The sequence below is a fragment of the Eleutherodactylus coqui genome, chromosome 1 (genome assembly GCF_035609145.1).
Source record: "Eleutherodactylus coqui strain aEleCoq1 chromosome 1, aEleCoq1.hap1, whole genome shotgun sequence".
In the NCBI taxonomy this organism is placed as follows: domain Eukaryota; kingdom Metazoa; phylum Chordata; class Amphibia; order Anura; family Eleutherodactylidae; genus Eleutherodactylus; species Eleutherodactylus coqui.
The window spans coordinates 305,172,682-305,190,165 of NC_089837.1; the positions used below are offsets into that span (position 1 = coordinate 305,172,682).

A 17,484-nucleotide genomic window follows, 5' to 3' on the forward strand; every position below is an offset into this window, starting at 1 on the left:
CACTGCACCGGATCAGGTACACAACATTGGACGTGGAACATGTGAATGTCCCAGGGATCTTATAGTTCTGCTATTTGTTGGGGATCCTGTCCTTGGTCAGTACATGTCAGCAGGTCTTGCAGCTCCTTACCTTACAGGGATAAGTTCCTTTTTGTGCGTCAGAGGGCAATGCACTCCTGATTATAAAGTTCCTTAAATTTGGAGGTTGCCTGTAACATAGAAGGGGAGGGTCCGGGAATATGATTTTCAGATGGTCATCCTTGTGTAGGGTATGATGGAGTTTCTTTGCAGTCTTCCTTAGTGCCTCTAGCTGTGACTAGTAGGTCACTACTATAAGCACACGTCCATTTTTTTCTTTCTCCATGTATTGAAGTAGTCGATTCCCCGGTATCCTAGTGACTCTAGTGATTTGGTTATCAATGTAAAAATATCTTTTTGAGATTGTGTAAATGTTCCTCTCTGTCTGTTGGGTGGGAGCAGATCCGCTTGTATCTGATGGCCTGGTTGTAGACGATGAACGTTTTGATGTGCTTTGGATTGAAACTGTCCCATCTGAGGTATGTGGGATGATCAATTGGTTTCCGGTATAGAGATGTCTGCAGATGTCAGCAGGTGTATTGCTAGCATTTAAAGCAATGTCATAAATTTTACAAGGACAAATTCTGTCAGATGAAGACAATTCGCAAGCACGGGCCTGCTCCAAGGAACAGTTGTAGAGCCATCAAAAAATGTGTTACACACAACAGCAGGTGTGCTTCTTGTTTTTAAAAGCAATGTCATGAATTTTATGGGGCAACTTCTGCCAGGTGACCACAACACTCAAGCATGCAGATTCACCAAGTAACAACTGTGGAGCTGCCAAAAATTACTCTATGTAAGAAAGAAGATGTGCTGCTTGTTTTAAAAGCAATGTCATAAAGTTTCAAAGGACAAGTTCTACCAGGTGAATAGAATACCCAAGCAAAGGCCTCCTACTCCTCCTCCAAGGAAAACCAGTGGAGTTATCAAAAATGAGGTCGGCTACACATGAACAAGTTGGACTCCACATGCGGGATGGTTGCTGACCTGGGTCATGCTGGAATATGGTGTAGAAGTCAATGTTGATGAAGGTAGTGGTGATTGTGCCAGCTCAGCACTTGCTCTCCGTTTTCTACTCCTGGTTTAGAAGCCTGCAGCCCAATCATCAATTGTGGAGGAGAGGCCTGAAGTATACATGCTATTTGCCTCTGCACAAAACTGCCTCTCTGTGCTCAGAGGCTACTGCATGAATAGGGAGGGAAATGGAGGAAGAGGCAGTTACTGCCACATAAGTAGGATGGGGCTGTAACTCTACTGCTTTGCCCTCTGGCCCAGTTCACTCTTCAAGGCAGGTGGTGGGAGTTCATTTTGCTGTTTATACAGGGTGTGTTGAGGTTGTTTACATTCTTGCCACATTTTAAATGCTTCCACAGATCTTACAGATGACCACTCTTCTGTCATCATGTGTAGTTTCAAAGAATGCCAAGGCTCCACAAGTCATATGATCAGACTTAGCTGTGGACCCGATGTTGTTACTGCTGTGACTTTTGTTTTTTCTGTGACACTCCACTTACAGTCTTTGCAGGGTACCCTTGGTCTTCTCTCTCTGGTTGTTTGGATTGCCCCTTTGACATCCCTGACACTGAATAATCAAACACCTCCTCAGACTGACCCATGTAGACTACTTCAGAGGGTGTGGGGGATTTGGCATGGGGTGAAGTAGAGGGGGGGGGGTGCTCAATGGCCGACTGGTGCAGATTAACAGCTATGTGGCTGAAGTGTGAAGAAGAGGAGGCGGTGGTACTTGAGGCATGCTGTGTAGTCCATTCTACAACCTGTTCTGCGTGCTGCAGAGGAAACACTCAATCAGAACCACTTTGAAGGAATGGCAGTGGGCTGCCTCCTGCAGAACATGGAGATGTTGCTTCAATAGGAGCTGCTTGAAGTGTCACCTTGGCTCATCAGTACCACCTCTACCCCTAATACTACTGACATGTCCTCTACCCCTTGCTTTTTTATATTTCCTTTTTGTTTATTTTTTATTTAGTTTTTTTGCTGACTTTTTAGTGTTGTTTTATGTACATTTTCAGCTAACTTTGTAGTTTGCAGAAAACCACTGCTTGCTGCGTAAAGCCTGCAAATTTGTAGTGGTGGGAGAAGTGACTGATCAATGTCTGAGGCCGCTGACACGCACTGTCTGTATTTGTGATTTCCCTGATTTGGTGTCTTTTCATGTTATAAAAAAACACCACCAATTAAATGAGATGCAATTCCTGGGTGGTACAATATGTGAGAGCAGTAGGCTACATAATACAGCTTGTATCTTTGTGAGCTGTCCATGTTTGGCACAGTGTAATTGAATTCCCCTTAACTTACTGCTAGTTCTGTAAGGCCTGTCAATAATTCGTAGCTACCAGACTTGGTGAATTTGAAGGACATCTGAGTCCACTGATATGCACTGTATGTATTTGATGTTTCCCTGTTTGTTTGTTTTTCTTTTCATTTTATATTAACAAAAGCATCACCCACTAGATAAGCCCATTTATTTCAAATAGGTGTAGAGTTTTGGGACTCTGCATTTGGATGCTAAACAATGCCTGTGGTGGGACGCATGAGCTGCGCAGTTTGACCACGGACGGATTTCTGCCGTGTGAACCTAATTGAACCTATTGAACCTAATAGCTCAATGTAAATGCTGCAGAATTCTACCGCAGAATTCCGCAGCCTGAAAGAAACTGGGGCATGTTCTAATTGCCGCGGAAAAACGCACGGACGGCTTCCATTGTAGTCAATGGAAGCTGGCTCGCAGGACATGATTCAAGCTGTGGACCTGGAGAGGTGGTCGGGCTAGGTGTGATTTGGTATGCTATTAAGGGATCAGTTTTACATCAACAGTGGATTCCACAGTTTTGTGATACTGAGTTATTAGTGTTACGCCTATACCATAACAACATCAGGTGAGCCTCTACTATATATTGAATGGTCATCCTTTTGATTGCTCTTGGATATACTTACCCTATGTGGCACCTTTCTCTCTCTTCCACATAATCTTCGATGCCCTATGACTTGTATGCTATACAAATATGATAATCATATGTCTATAAAGGGTTAGTTATATCAATACAATAGTTGATACCAAAGATGATACTTAGTTGAAGAGTGCATACACATAAATCCAATATGTACTGATTCTAGCACTCAGGCATCTGGTTAGTAGCCGGTCATTTTTATGTTTTTCACAAGATGTATCAGGCTATCAGGCTTGCACAATCCATGGGTTAGATAAGAATAACACTCCACCAAAAATGGAGGAATTATCTTTTTAAAGGTATCATTGCCAATAAAAAAAGCAGAATATCAGAATCCAATTTAACAATATATACCACAGATCTCCTAAAAGAAATGAAAAAAAAAGTTAATAACTTAAGGAAAAAAAAAGGAAAAGAAGAGAAGGAAATAGGAACCCCATTTGGCAATAAAGAAAAATGACATTGCCTTTAAGAACTTGCAGTGTGTACTGAATATTCTTTTACAATCTTCAAATTTGTTTTAGATATGTTTATAATTCTTGGTCAATTATTTTTTCCTTACACTTCAAAGGTCCTTGTTTAATCAGTAAAGATTTTAATAAGCCTGATGCATCTTCCTCCATTTGGAACTAATGATGTTCTCATACAGTTTGTTATGAAAATGTTATCTGATTTGCTTTGTGATGAGTTTGACAGGGTTCTAATGTTTAATAAGCTCTTATTCTTGGATAAAATGAAGTACAAATACAATGTTCCTACCGTATTAATAGATTCCGAGATGATCGCTGGAATTTAGAAACATGTGATATACATGCATAGTTCCACTTGATTCATCAATCATTTCCCAACTACCGCTGATAGGAAACATTTATAACATTTCCAAGGACCAGAAACTATTTTTAAAGGAATCTATTGATAAAAATGACCTGCTATTGAAATCATGTTTAATGTTACATATATTTAGTTTTTTCAAAACCGGTGTTTTTTTTAATTTTTCATGGCACCATTTACAGTGGGTCCAGAAAGTCTTCAGACCCTTTCACTTTTGTTTTTATATTTTGTAATGCTGTAGTCTTGTGCAAATTTTAAAAAATCAAGTTTTCCCCATCATTCTACACTCAATACCACAAAGTGACAAAGTCAAAACAGAATGTTAGCAATCTTTGTAAAATGTTTAAAAATGAAAGCTGACATTTTGCATTGACATGAGTATTCAGACTCTGCACTCAGTACTTAGTTGAAGCACCTTTGGCAGCAATTTCAGCCCCCAGTCTTCTTGGGTATGATGCCACAAGGTTTTCACATCTGGATTTGGGGATTTTCTGCCATTCTTCTCTGCATATTCTCTCAAGCTCTGTCAGCTTGGATGTGAACTGTTTGTGAACAGCCAAATTCATTGTTCATTTCATCAGACCAGAGGATCTTGTTTCTCACAGTCAAAGAGTCCTTTAGGTGCTTTATGGCAAACTCCAGGCAAGCTTTTACTGAGCGAAGGCTTTTTTCTTGTGACTGTCATAAAGCCCAGATTGGTGGAGTACTGCAGTGATGGTTGACCTTTTGGGAGTTTCTCCCATCTGCACACAACCATTGGTTTCTTGGTAACCTCTCTTATTAAGGCCCTTCTACTCAATTACTTTGCTTGATGGGGTGGCCAGCTCTAGGAAGAGTCCTGCATGTTTCAAACTTCTTCCATTTAACAATTAGAGTGGCCACTGTGCTCTTGGGAACTTTCAGTGCAGCAGAATTTTTTTTGTAGCCTCCACACAATTCTGTCTCCTCATGCCTTGGTTTTGTCTCTAATATGCATTGTAAGCTGTAAGACTTTTTATATAAAAGGGTATCGTCTTCAAAAAATGATGTCCAATCAACTGAATTTACCACAGCTAGACTCCAATCAAGGCACAGAGATGATCAAGATAAAAGATGGGGGGTGGGGAAATGGAGGGGGCCCAAAAGCTAAATTTCAGCTGTCACACCAAAGGGCTTGAATACTTATGTCAATACAAAATGTTAGCTTTCCATTTTTAAAAAAATGTACAAAGATGTCTAACATTTTGTTTTCATTTTGTCATTATGGGGTATTAAGTGCACAATGATGGGAAAAAGCTTCCTTTTTTTCCTTTAAATTGTACAAGGCAAAAACATAACAAAATGTAAAAAAGGGAAAGTGCCTGAAGACTTTCCAGACCCACCATATAAGTGAAAAAAAATCCTGAAATATTGCAGTTTTCACACTAGCCTTGATCCTCATAATACACTAAAATCTCCAGTTCGGCACAGGTCACTTCTTATCAGGCATCTTATTATCATCATGGGGCAGAATAAAAATAAAAAGTAACACCTCTACTATAGAATCATAAAATGACACAAGCATGCTCACTACATTCTATCATATTGATGTACAGACGAGCTTGAAGATATTAGCTCGGAACGTTGTCGCACGTAGTTTCTGGAGCTTACAGTAATGTATGCAATTATAGCTGGCCATGTACTTCCTTTACTGCAGTGAGAAATGCTCGGCAGAGATACAAGTTTGCATTCACATGTAGCTCTGCAGGACTGTGTGGAGTGCTAAGAGAGTTACCTGAATGACAGGACACGGAACTATAGTACTATAAGGGCCTTGAACAGTACAGGAATGGGATGAGTGCTGTGTGGTACAGACTCCTGGGATGTCAGAGGGGCTGGTCTCTGCCCTCATGCTTTGGAATATGTCTACAATGAAGTGTAAACTGAAGTAGAGTATGGCAATGGTGGAGGGTTGGCTGGAGGAATGATGGAGTGCATGGATGAGCTTGTTTAGGAGGAGGAGGTACTCCCAGCATATACCAGAACCGATGGGAGAGGCACAGAGTATAGAGATCATTGCTAGATCACTTCTAGAAGACCTGGTTTGGGGAATTTGGAGCAATATGCAGTGCATATGCCTCCATTACTTAGATAGACAGAGACCACTGGTTGTTTACTCTCTCTTTCGCAACCATATTTGGCAGTGCTATTTTAGTTTTTTTGCTTCCATTTTCCAAGAGTAATGCCTTTTTTTCTGTTGACATTCAGTAGCCATATGAGAGCTTATTTTTGAAAAGACTAGTTGTAGCTTTAAATGTCACAATTTAAAATACCATCTAAAAGTCTGAGAAACTTTGAAACAATATTTTGTGAAATTAAATGTGAAAAAAGCACACTTTTTGGAACAATTTTTTCTTGTGTCGTTTTCAGGACATTCACAACATTCACTATGCAGTAAAAATGATGTACGACCTTTTTTTTGTGGGTCAGTATATTTATGGTAATACCAAATCTGTATAGTTTTTGTTTTACTGCTTTATATAAAAAAAAACGTTTATTAAAGAAAAAACTGCTTTGTGTCGCCATACTTGAGAGCAATAACTTTTTATTTTTCTGTCAATAGATCTGTCAAGGGAGCTGTTTGTTGGCTTGTTTCTTGGAGGTGATCTGTGCTTCTTATTGGTTTTATTTTGGGATAAATAGGCTAGGTGAAAATATATGGTCACGAGTAGTCCCTGCCTCTGGGACCTTAGAAATCACGAGAATGCCACACCCCAAGTGGATGAAGTAATGATGTATTCGTGACCATTACTGTATTCACTGGGTTGGAAGACAACAGAGCAAGATGCTTAGCTATTACTCTCTATAATCTAAAAAAGATTTTTGAACAGTGGTGAAACAAGTACACCGCCGCTCCATTCACTTGGTGGATTGGAGTGTGCTGTTCTCATGATCCCTGGAGACACCCGGGAACAAAACATTTATCAGCTGTCCTATGGATAGGTGATTCATGTTTTTTGGTGGCACAAATCCTTTAACTTGCCTCTCGACCAGACGTAACCTGAGAGATGTGGCATGAGTTATTAAGCAAAGATGTAAAAAACAAAAATGTATATGTCCAACAGATGCCATCCTAAGTATAAGTTTAACGACCATATTTTTTTTAACTGGATACCTTTGATAGATACAATTTGTTGCATATGTGTTAACTACAGGCCTGCATGTTAAAAAAAACTGTGCACATTAACTTTTACAACTCTTTTTTGCAGGATTGTATTGAATTGCTATCATGAGAAGTTTTGTAGCTTATATAATAAGGTACATAAGTATTAAATGTATGTACAGATTAAAGTTCAATAAAACAAGTAATGAACACGGAGCAATATGTCACAGATAATCTACCTTAATTTAGATTTCAAATGCAAAAGCAAATTTTTCAGCATTTATTAACAGGATTGAATTGTGTTGTAATAAATATTTTTGGACTTAAAGCTTTCTGTTCTGTAACAACAGTTGTTGTAGCTTTTTCTATTTTGAAAAAGTCAGCGGAGACAAGGGGCATTTGGGTTAGGGAAGTAAACAAGGGAGTGACAGCTGAGCAAGTCTAATTGCTACAAACAAGTACTTTCCTCTAATGCTTTTAAGGAGAAGAAAAGGCGGATGGCTGAAGGTTGTGAGTGACTGGAACACGGAATGCATCACTATAGTTTTCTACACTCGAAAAAAAGCATTATCTAAGCAGCAGGTGATACGAGCCATGTTGCATAGCGCTAGATAAAAGCTTGTTATTACATGGATACACAGTGACCATTAAAAATAGTTTTAGAACAGACATGATCTCGGGTCACAAAATGTGGCTTTAAAGAAGAAGGACATAACAATACTGGGAAGGTATGGACACATTACTTACATTGCTTAAAATAGAAATTGTGCAAGTTCACAGTACTGTGGGACTCAAGGACTGCCTTTTTATTTATTCAATTTCCAATTACAATGACTATTTAAAGGAATACTCCACTTATGCATTGGGTAATGCCTAGTACGGGACCAGAAGAGAGTAACATGATATAGGGATTCAAAGAACAGCAAAGAAAGAATTCACTGCTCACTGTTGTATGCCCTACTACCAATTTAACCCCTTCCCCCTTTCAGCTTGTTAAAAACCAATGAGTTAGATGCTAACTCTAAAAGTTAGGGTTTATTCAGACGGACGTAAAAACCTGACCGATATACGGTGTCCCTCTCTGAAAGGGGAGTAGATGGGCTTGGCCAGGAGCTAGTGCACTGAGCTCCCGACTCCTCTCCGCCCTCTCTGCTTGCAATGGGAGAGTGGGATGGGGGCGGAGCTAAGTTGCACCCCGTTCCATCCCCTCCCATTGCAAACAGTGGCGAGGGGCAGAGAGGGGGCAGGAGCTCAGTGCAGTAGCTCCCAGCCAGGCCTGCCTCCTCCCCTTGAAGAGAGGGACATCGTATATCAGCCGAGCGTGAAAACCCGACCGATATGCGTCTGTCTGAATAAGCCAATAAAGTGGGTTTAAAAAATGAGAAATAAAATATACTTAAATACTTTCCCTCTCTTTGTGATTTACTTTCCAAAAACTGCACCAAAATAGCACATGAGAAAGCACCATTAAAACCATTAATCACTGCAACTCGAATCTAAGATAGTCAAAGAACTGGGCCACATAACTTTCTAATATGCATAGTAGCTGCTTATCTTTCCTCTGACAGATGATGTCAAGAAAAAGAAGGATCAGAAAGACAGAATTTCAACACCTGATCTTTTTGTTCCCCCGGAGATAAGCTGGTGCAAGAACTATCACATTTAGGGCTCCTTCACACTGGTGATAAAAACGCACAATTTTTGTACAATGCGAGAGTGAATGAAAACGTAGAATTATGAAACCAATGATTTTCAATGGTTTCTTTCACATTTGCAATGTTTTCCCTCATCCGGTGTTTCGAGAAAAAACATCACGGCATGTCCTCTTTTTCTGCGTTTTGTTTTTTTTTAATCTCCCATGTTTCCCCTACGGAGCCTCCTTTTACTTGCATTGCAAAGCACGACCATGCGATTTTCGTGCAATGTGTTTTTAACATTAGAAACTCTATTGTCTTTCGTGCTAAAAAATCATGCAAGAAAATCGCAAGTGACAGTGATGTTTAACCCCTTCCCGCTCGAGGGCGTAAGTTTACGTCCTGGCAGCGGGGTACTTCCCGCAACAGGGCGTAAACTTACTTCCTGGGGATAGCACGAGATCACTTATGATCTCGCGCTATCCCGCAGCGGGAGCCGTCTGTCAGTGATAGCCGGCCTCCCGTTACAACAGCGGGGGTGCATCGGAGATGTGCGCCCCCCCCCCCGTTAACCCCTTCCCTGCCGTGATCTATGTAGATCGCGACATGGGAGGGGTTCACAGAGGGAGCGCGCTCCCTCTGTGATGTCACTGGGCTCTCGTGATATAATCACAGAGAGCCCGGCTGGTTGCCATGGCAACAGGATGCCATACACTGGTTGGATACATGTCCTGTATTGCCATAGCCTCCGCAATATAAGAGATAAGGCAGGGCAGTAGCCCTGCCATGCCTTATCACAGCGATCATCAGTGCTGTGCTGTAAGGCCCCCAGAGAGACACAAATTGTGTAAAAAAAAGAGAAGAAAAATGAATAAAAAAGAAAAATGTAAAAAAAAAAGTAATAAAACCCTTTTTTATGCTTTTTCTCATATTAGCATAAGAAAAGGTAAACAAAAATTAAAACCCCACATATTTGGTATTATCGCATCCGTAACGACGCATACAACAAGTTGCACATGCTTTTGACTATGCACAGAAAAAAAGCGTTAAAAAAATGCTAAAAACTGAGGCAAAATGCTAATTTTTAGCATTTTGTCTCCCTAAAAACGCAATAAAGGTGATCAAAAAAGCCGTATGTACCTGAAAATGGTACCAATAACAACTACAGCTCGTCTCGCAAAAAATAAGCCCTTGCAGAGCTCCGTACATAAAAAAATAAAAAAGTTACAGGACTTTGAATGCAGCGATTTAGAGAAAAAAAAAGATTTCCCAAAAAAGGGTTTTTATTGCAGAAAAGTGGAAAAACCTAAAAAAAATGTAAGAATTTTAGTATCGTTGTAACTGTACCGACCCGCTGAAAAAATGGATTGTGTCAGTTATGCTACATGATTAACGCTGTAAAAAAAAAAAAATCTATGGCAGAATTGATGCGTTTTCTCTCCCTGCTATCATAAAAAAAATAATAAAAGTTTTACAATAAAGTCTATGTACCCAAAAATGGCGCTGAAAAAAACTACAGCACGCAAAAAAGAAGCCCTTATACGGCCGCGTCGACGGAAAAATAAAAAATTTAAAAAGTTATGACTTTTGAAAAATGGAGAAGAAAATCTGCCAAAAATCATTGCGTCCTTAAAGGGGTTGTCCCGCGAAAGCAAGTGGGGGTATACACTTCTGTATGGCCATATTAATGCACTTTGTAATATACATCGTGCATTAAATATGAGCCAAACAGAAGTTATTCACTTACCTGCTCCATTGCTAGCGTCCTCGTCTCCATGGAGCCGTCTAATTTCAGCGTCTCCCGATTAGACGCGCTTGCGCAGTCCGGTCTTCTCTCTTCTGAATGGGGCCGCTCGTGCCGGAGAGCTGCTCCTCGTAGCTCCGCCCCGTCATGTGTGCCGATTCCAGCCAATCAGGAGGCTGGAATCGGCAATGGAACGCACAGAGCCCACGGTGCACCATGGGAGAAGACCTGCGGTCCACCGTGGGTGAAGATCCCGGCGGCCATCTTCGCAAGGTAAGTAAGAAGTCGCCGCAGCACGAGGATTCGGGTAAGTACTATCCGTTTTTTTTTTTTTTACCCCTGCATCGGGTTTGTCTCGCGCCGAACGGGGGGGCTATTGAAAAAAAAAAAAAACGTTTCGGCGCGGGACAACCCCTTTAAGCCCAAAATAGGCCATGTCCTTAAGGGGTTAAAAAGTGGCAGCGATATGAGAAAAAGCAGCATTGACACAAGGAAACTGTTTGGATTTTTCCATGATTTTCTTGTGGCGATGTCGTGATCGCCAGTATGAAAGATCGCCCCTAGTCTAGTTTCACATGGGCGATCGCGATTTTGCCAGGAAAAAAACGTATCTTTATTCCTGTGATTTTTGAGCGTCAGCAATGCTTTTTTTTAGGAATAATCTTGCATCACATTGCAAGATTTTTTTCTCGCAATGGTCAATAGGACTCTCTAATGTTGAAATCGCATCGCAATGCATGTTTTGTGCATTGTGATGTGATAAAAGGAGGTTCCATAGGGAAACATAGGAGATTAAAAAAAATCGCACATCGCAGAAAGATAAAGCATGCCGCGATTTTTTGTTATTTCAATACCGCATCAGTGAAAACATCACTTATGGGAAGGAAACCATTGAAAATCATTAGTTTCATATCCTTTTTTTACTGACTCTCGCACCTCGATTTTCCCACTAGTGTTAAACCACCGTAACTAAACATAATTATAAGACCTAAAAGCCGATAAACATACATGAACAGTAAACCAACATTATTGTCGCCATCCGATAAATAATGCTAAAGGGTATGCTAGTCATATATTACTGACCTCCTACTCTATCTGCAGAGTGTCTACTGGACTTAACTCAAAACATGTTCACAATATTCTCCGAAAAAAGTCAACAAGTTGTTTTTTTATTTCCAATACGTTTTTTGAAGTCCTCGTGGCACTCAGTTTTGCGACTATTATTGCATAAGAAACAGAATAGAAGTAGTACATTCAGTGATATTTCTCCTCTATTTGAATATACAGTATGCAGTCGCAAAAGTCTAGGAGCTCCATAAATCCATTTACTTCCACATGCATGATCCCTAAGGCCTTGTACCTACACCTAAATATGGTGCACATCAATGAGGATTAAGATTCTCCTTCCATTTTAGTACATCTTTTAAATTGTGTTGTGTATGCAATTTCTTTCAGCAACACCAGGATAAAACTTAAAGATCTCATTTAAACTTCCCTCATTAGATCCGCTTATTGTTTAGACTCTTGTTTCATTACCTGGTATATTTAGCTTTCTTTGTCAAGTAGTGACAAACAGAAGCCTATCAGATAATTGATTCCTTTGTGTAGGAGTAATCCACTGTATGTAGTACTAATAATGTATCCAAAGTAATTATTCTTGTCTGTGTCACTTTATTAGCGGTTTTATATTCCCCAGTTTAATGGCTGCTATCAAACTATCATTAAAAAAAGCCATAATGAAGAATCATGTGTTTTTTTTTTCTCCTGTTAAAGGTGTGTGCTACTTTAGAACCATTTTTTCTGTTCTCCAATATATTTAAAATGATAAACAAAGCAACTTTGCAAATGATTTTAATTAAAAATATGCCTCCATGCGGTGTATAATGTTTCAATGCAGACCTTTGTAAATCAGATTGATGTTACAGACTGCAAGCAATTCCAATGTGTAATGTGATTGTGTAATTATGTAGTACTTATTTCCGTCTGCCTCTTTCTGCTTCCTAACCTTTTCCTGGACACTGAAAAGGCATCCATGGTCATCCTTCTGAGTTACATCTCCTGACAGAAATGATAGCCAAGTAACAGTAAGAAGAGGAGGAGATATAAGCATACAGCCTAATTCCTCTCACCGAGATGACTGAAAGAAGGGAGCAGGAAGAGCATATTTCTTGGAGAATGCCGACTGCATTCAGAGCTTGAATCCCCACAAGTAGGAAAGCAGGTCTTCAAGACAAGTCATATAGAAATGTCTTGTTTCAAGGTTAGTGAGGATCAGTGGGACTTGATTCTACTGGCCTCCTAGACACTTTCTTTTCCTTTTTTTCCCCCATGAAGCTACATTAGATCAGCTCGAGAGGGGCTGGCAGTGCCAGTCTCCTGTTATAGGCTGAGTGGACAGTATTGGAACCTGGAGAAGTGAGTAACCCACCAGATAAGAAACAAACATCCTTTCACCAACCTAGACCACCCTTAACTATTCTAGGCAGTAATTATTATTAATAGTATTCTCTTTCTTAGGCCTCATGTCTACGAATGGGTTGGATTCCGCATGCGGGAGCCTGCAGGATTATTCGACCATGCCTGCGGCCGTGGAAGTCATCAATGGAAGCCACCCGTGTAGGAACTGCAGCAAAATGGAGCATGCTGTGATTTGTTTTCTAGACCAGAAGGTCGGCAAAACAAATCTGCTAGCTTTAATTAAGCTGCGTACACCCATGTCTCCCTATGGGTTGCTTAAATTGCGGATCATCCGCGCCGGTGCCCTGTTCGGATTCCGCAGTTCAAATTTGCCCGTGGACACTGGGCCTAACCGTAGGTCACAGACTTATTGCTATTAACCCTGAACCCACCCTAGACCACTAGGGATACTATCAGTAACCTCTTAAACTTATAAACCAGAATAAATCATCATAATACTTTCACTAACCCTTAAACTACCCTAAACCACCTTAACTGTTTTATCACTCTAAATGACACTAGTTTGGGGGGATAATATACACTGAAGGGCCACTTTAGACACCATCTAGTAGGTTTCTGATGGTCTTTGGCCTTGAAAACCACAAAAATGTGTCATGGCATTGATTCCACTAGATATTCAAATTGTTTTGCAAGAATATTGGAGCCAGGGTATGCCTCGAAAACATTCCCCCCTCCATTACTGTACCACCACCAGCCTGAAATATTGACGGTTGATATGAAGAGTTAATTAATTTCATTTTGCTTGCATAAAATTTGGGTCCTTTTATCAGCATTCTGGCACAGAAATCTGGATTAATTTGACCAGGTGATGTTTTTCCACAACTCAGTGATTTGATTTTTGCGTGCTTTTGCCCATTGGGGTCTTGCATTTTTGTTTCTCTTAGACATCACTGGTACTGGAACTGGTCATCTGCTGTTATAGTTCATCCATGCTAAGAAAAAGGGGGCTGTACATTTAGACTTGTTAGATGAAGCACTGGTTATCGAATTCAGTTGCAATTTGCTTGATTGTGCACTGCCTGTTCATCAAAATGATTCTTGACATCCTCATTAGAGCCCTTTCATTGACCAGTTGTTTAAGTCCCCAGAATCACCTTGCATTGGATATTTTACCCTGAGCATAATATTCTTGGTACACTCCCAACACTGGTTGCATGCGATACCCCACAAGGTTAGCAGTTTTTGAAATATTGCCCTGTCTATTCTAGCACTGATGACCACACCTTGTTCAATGAGGTTCACAATGCTAGATTTTTCAATTCTAATGTGGATTCAAAATGAAAATGATCCACAGAAAATTGTCTTGATTTTATGCTGCACTTCGGGATCACAACTAATTTCCATACAAGGAAGCTCCAATCATGTAAGGGCAATAACTACCCCTGTAATATCTCTTATTTCTGTCCATTTCCATTTGGTGCCTCAGAGTTTTTGATTATTGAACTATTAAGATATCACATATCCCAGATGGTGAATGCTGTAAAAAAATAAGATACAATGTCAGAATGGCACTTTGTGGTCACACCACCTCAAAAAAGTGATCAAAACTTTTCAGCATGTGTTTCTAACAAAATGACCATCCAGTGTACATTAAACCCTAAATAACCCTAGGTGTAATTGTTTTTTCACCAGTAAATATATTATGCATCTGGAGTGTCCTTCTAGCAAGTAATTTCTGAGACACCAATCTAGCAATTCAGTAATCTTTCTACATATACCGAAGGTTGGAATTTCTGTGAAACATAATTCAACAATATTGGACCATGTTGAGAGAATGTTCCTAATATCCTAAATCAGCTTTCACCTAGATAAAAAGCAAGCTTTTATACCGTTAACAAATGGGGCCGATTTTAAACAATGACATTTATTGGGCTGCCCATAATGAATAATTTGCTTGTAAACCAAGTTTAGGTGGCGGAAGAATTACTTGCAATATATTTAAGCTTTTTTCTAACTGAGCATTGAAGATTTTATTCACAAAGTTGTTTGTATACTCAATAAATCTTGTATCATATTGAACTATGGACATTGGCTCATACAAAGTGCCTATAGTACAAGATAGAATAAAACAAGTACATACTATCAGGCTATTGAAATGCAACATCTAACACACCATCTGTTGTACTGGCTGTGAATGTATCAGAAGAACACCATTAGTAGGGAACTGAAAAGAGTACTTTATTGTCAATTTAGCTAAATTTAAGAGGACTAACGAATGTTACCATATTCATTACACTTCAATAAAAAGGTAATGGTGTGAATATGTTGGAGATTTGCATCGTATATTTTCATTACTGTGTTTTAAAATGTGTTTCGCTGAGAAAATCTGCCACTGCTGAATGGAGTAGTAAAGCTTCAGTCATCTGATTGAAAAGGATATAACAGAAGTTCAATAGAAATTTCAGGGCCAGTGGTCAATGAAGAAAGAAGTCATCTGTACATCGACAGAAGAGAATTTCGCTTAGACACTTCAAACAACGTACTATGACAATTACATTGGCATTGTTCTAGGTATTTTACTTGAATATTATTGGGGTTTTATGAATGGGGTTGTCCACTTAAAGACTAATGGATTTATAGTGAAAAGTTATGCAACTTTATATTTTGTTGTTTAGAAAAAGGTTGGATTTCATAGCAAACCTTTGAATAGGGCCCACATATAGAAGCCACTGTTGCTTTTGACCATAGCATCTTAGGGGTTAAATGGCTAGTGTAAGGGCCTAATTTGTGCAGAGTAGCCAGGCTTAGCAGAGAAAATGCTAACATTGGGAAAATAGTTTGCTCAAACATCTGCCATACATTTCAATATTGTTCCTTGAAAAAAAAAAAAGATTGATAAATATATATAAAAGGGGTTAATGGAAAATTACTTTTATATAACCTATTCACGTAAGTCATAAAAGCCTGAATGGTGGGTTCTGACTGCTGAGGGGCCACTGATCTTTAGGACAGGGAAACTCTATAGAGAAGAGAATGCTGTTGCTAGGCAGGTTCACAGACCCTTATTCTGAGGACCAGTAGGGAAACAGCAGTCAGATACCATGATTCAGGATGTTTTTGCATATGCAGTGGATATGGGTTGGGGGTATTACCAAGGGACACAATGTACATAAGTTTGGGGTCACGATTCATATGTCTCTATTGGGGAAGAGGGACTCAATCTACTAGGGTCCAAGGGCTCTGTAAGAAAGGAGCACAGGCTGGACTGTTTTTGCTTTCCACGTAGTGACAGGTTGGGAAAGAATGTGCGCTATGTATATCATGACATAACTGGATATCACAACATGATAGATGGTGAGACTGAAGAGACAGATCTGAAAGGTTGAGCTTGATGACTTTGATAAAACGTATACAAATAAACTAGGGGATCAGTGGCAGTCCAGGAAGTGCTGACGCGCCCAGCCTCTGGCAGTATGCGGTATTACTGAATCATTTCGAGTGCGATTTGGAGACCAAGAAATGTCCGCGGGTGCACGGTTATCAGCAGCTCACTGATCAAACCTTTCCAGAAACATTGAAGTGCTACATCAGTGGGAATACTGGAAATTTTCCTTTGCTGCGCCATCAAACTGGAAAGATAAAAATATATTACATGCTGAACACCTCTTCCTTGCTCCCAGGATTAACATGAGATGTCCAGCATGGAGAGACAGTGTTGGATGTGTGCGCTGCCCCTGGTGGCAAGTTTGTAGCACTGCTGCAGTGTGCATCACCAGGGCATCTTCATTGTTACAAACCAGATCCTCATAGATCATGGTGGCTGAAGGAAACATTGGAGTCTTTTGTGCCACTGCCCTACATGATTACCATCTTTATTTCTGAACTAGACTGGAGGCTTATAGAAAGGCTGCATTCCAAGTTGTATGACAAGGTCTTAGTAGATGCCCCTTGTTCCAATAAGAGAAGTTGGTTGTTCTCATCTGATGCTCGACAGGTGGCAGAACAAATATCTGAGAGGAGAACGCTTCCTGTGATACAGACGGAGCTCCTCAGGTCTGTGATCCATGCCCTTCGTCCCGGAGGATTACTGATGTATTCTACATGCACGTTATCAGAAAGCAGTGCCATGGCAGAAAGCAGTGCCATGGTTTCCCATATCTTGAACTCTTGTAAAGATGTCTTCGCCATAGATTTAAGTGACATGGACAATACTTTATCTTATGAGTTCGCATTTGCAGCCCTTGTAACTCATGGACTTTTAGTTCTCTCACATAAAAATCAAGCCTGGGGGCCTATGTTTGTATCCAAATTAATAAGACTATAGTTCAAGTTCTTGCAGTTGACTTAAAAGTTGTAATCATTTTTTTTTCCCTTTTTTGAACTTCTGTAATCAGTCCATAAAATTGAGTCATATTTTTATGGGGGAAAGAAAAGGAAGGGGGCACATTCTACCACAATCAATGTCTCTGTGGAGTGAAGGGGGCCCAATCTATGAGGGGTCAGGGGCTATGTCAAGAGAGGGAGCCTACTTTATGAGGGGCCAGGGGTTCTGTAGGGGGCACAGTCTAGGAATGGCTACGATCTAACTCTCGGGTAGAAAAGCAAACTGTATATGCTTGGACATATGTATATCACACTAATGTTGCTACTGGAACATTTTCTTACAAACATGCATCTGCAGCACCTCCA

At 40.1% G+C, this 17,484-nt stretch overlaps 1 pseudogene; it reads left to right on the top strand.

Moving 5' to 3' along the window:
* Positions 1–16,146: 16,146 nt before the first annotated feature.
* Positions 16,147–17,119, top strand: LOC136611964 (tRNA (cytosine(34)-C(5))-methyltransferase, mitochondrial pseudogene; annotated as a pseudogene).
* Positions 17,120–17,484: the final 365 nt, after the last annotated feature.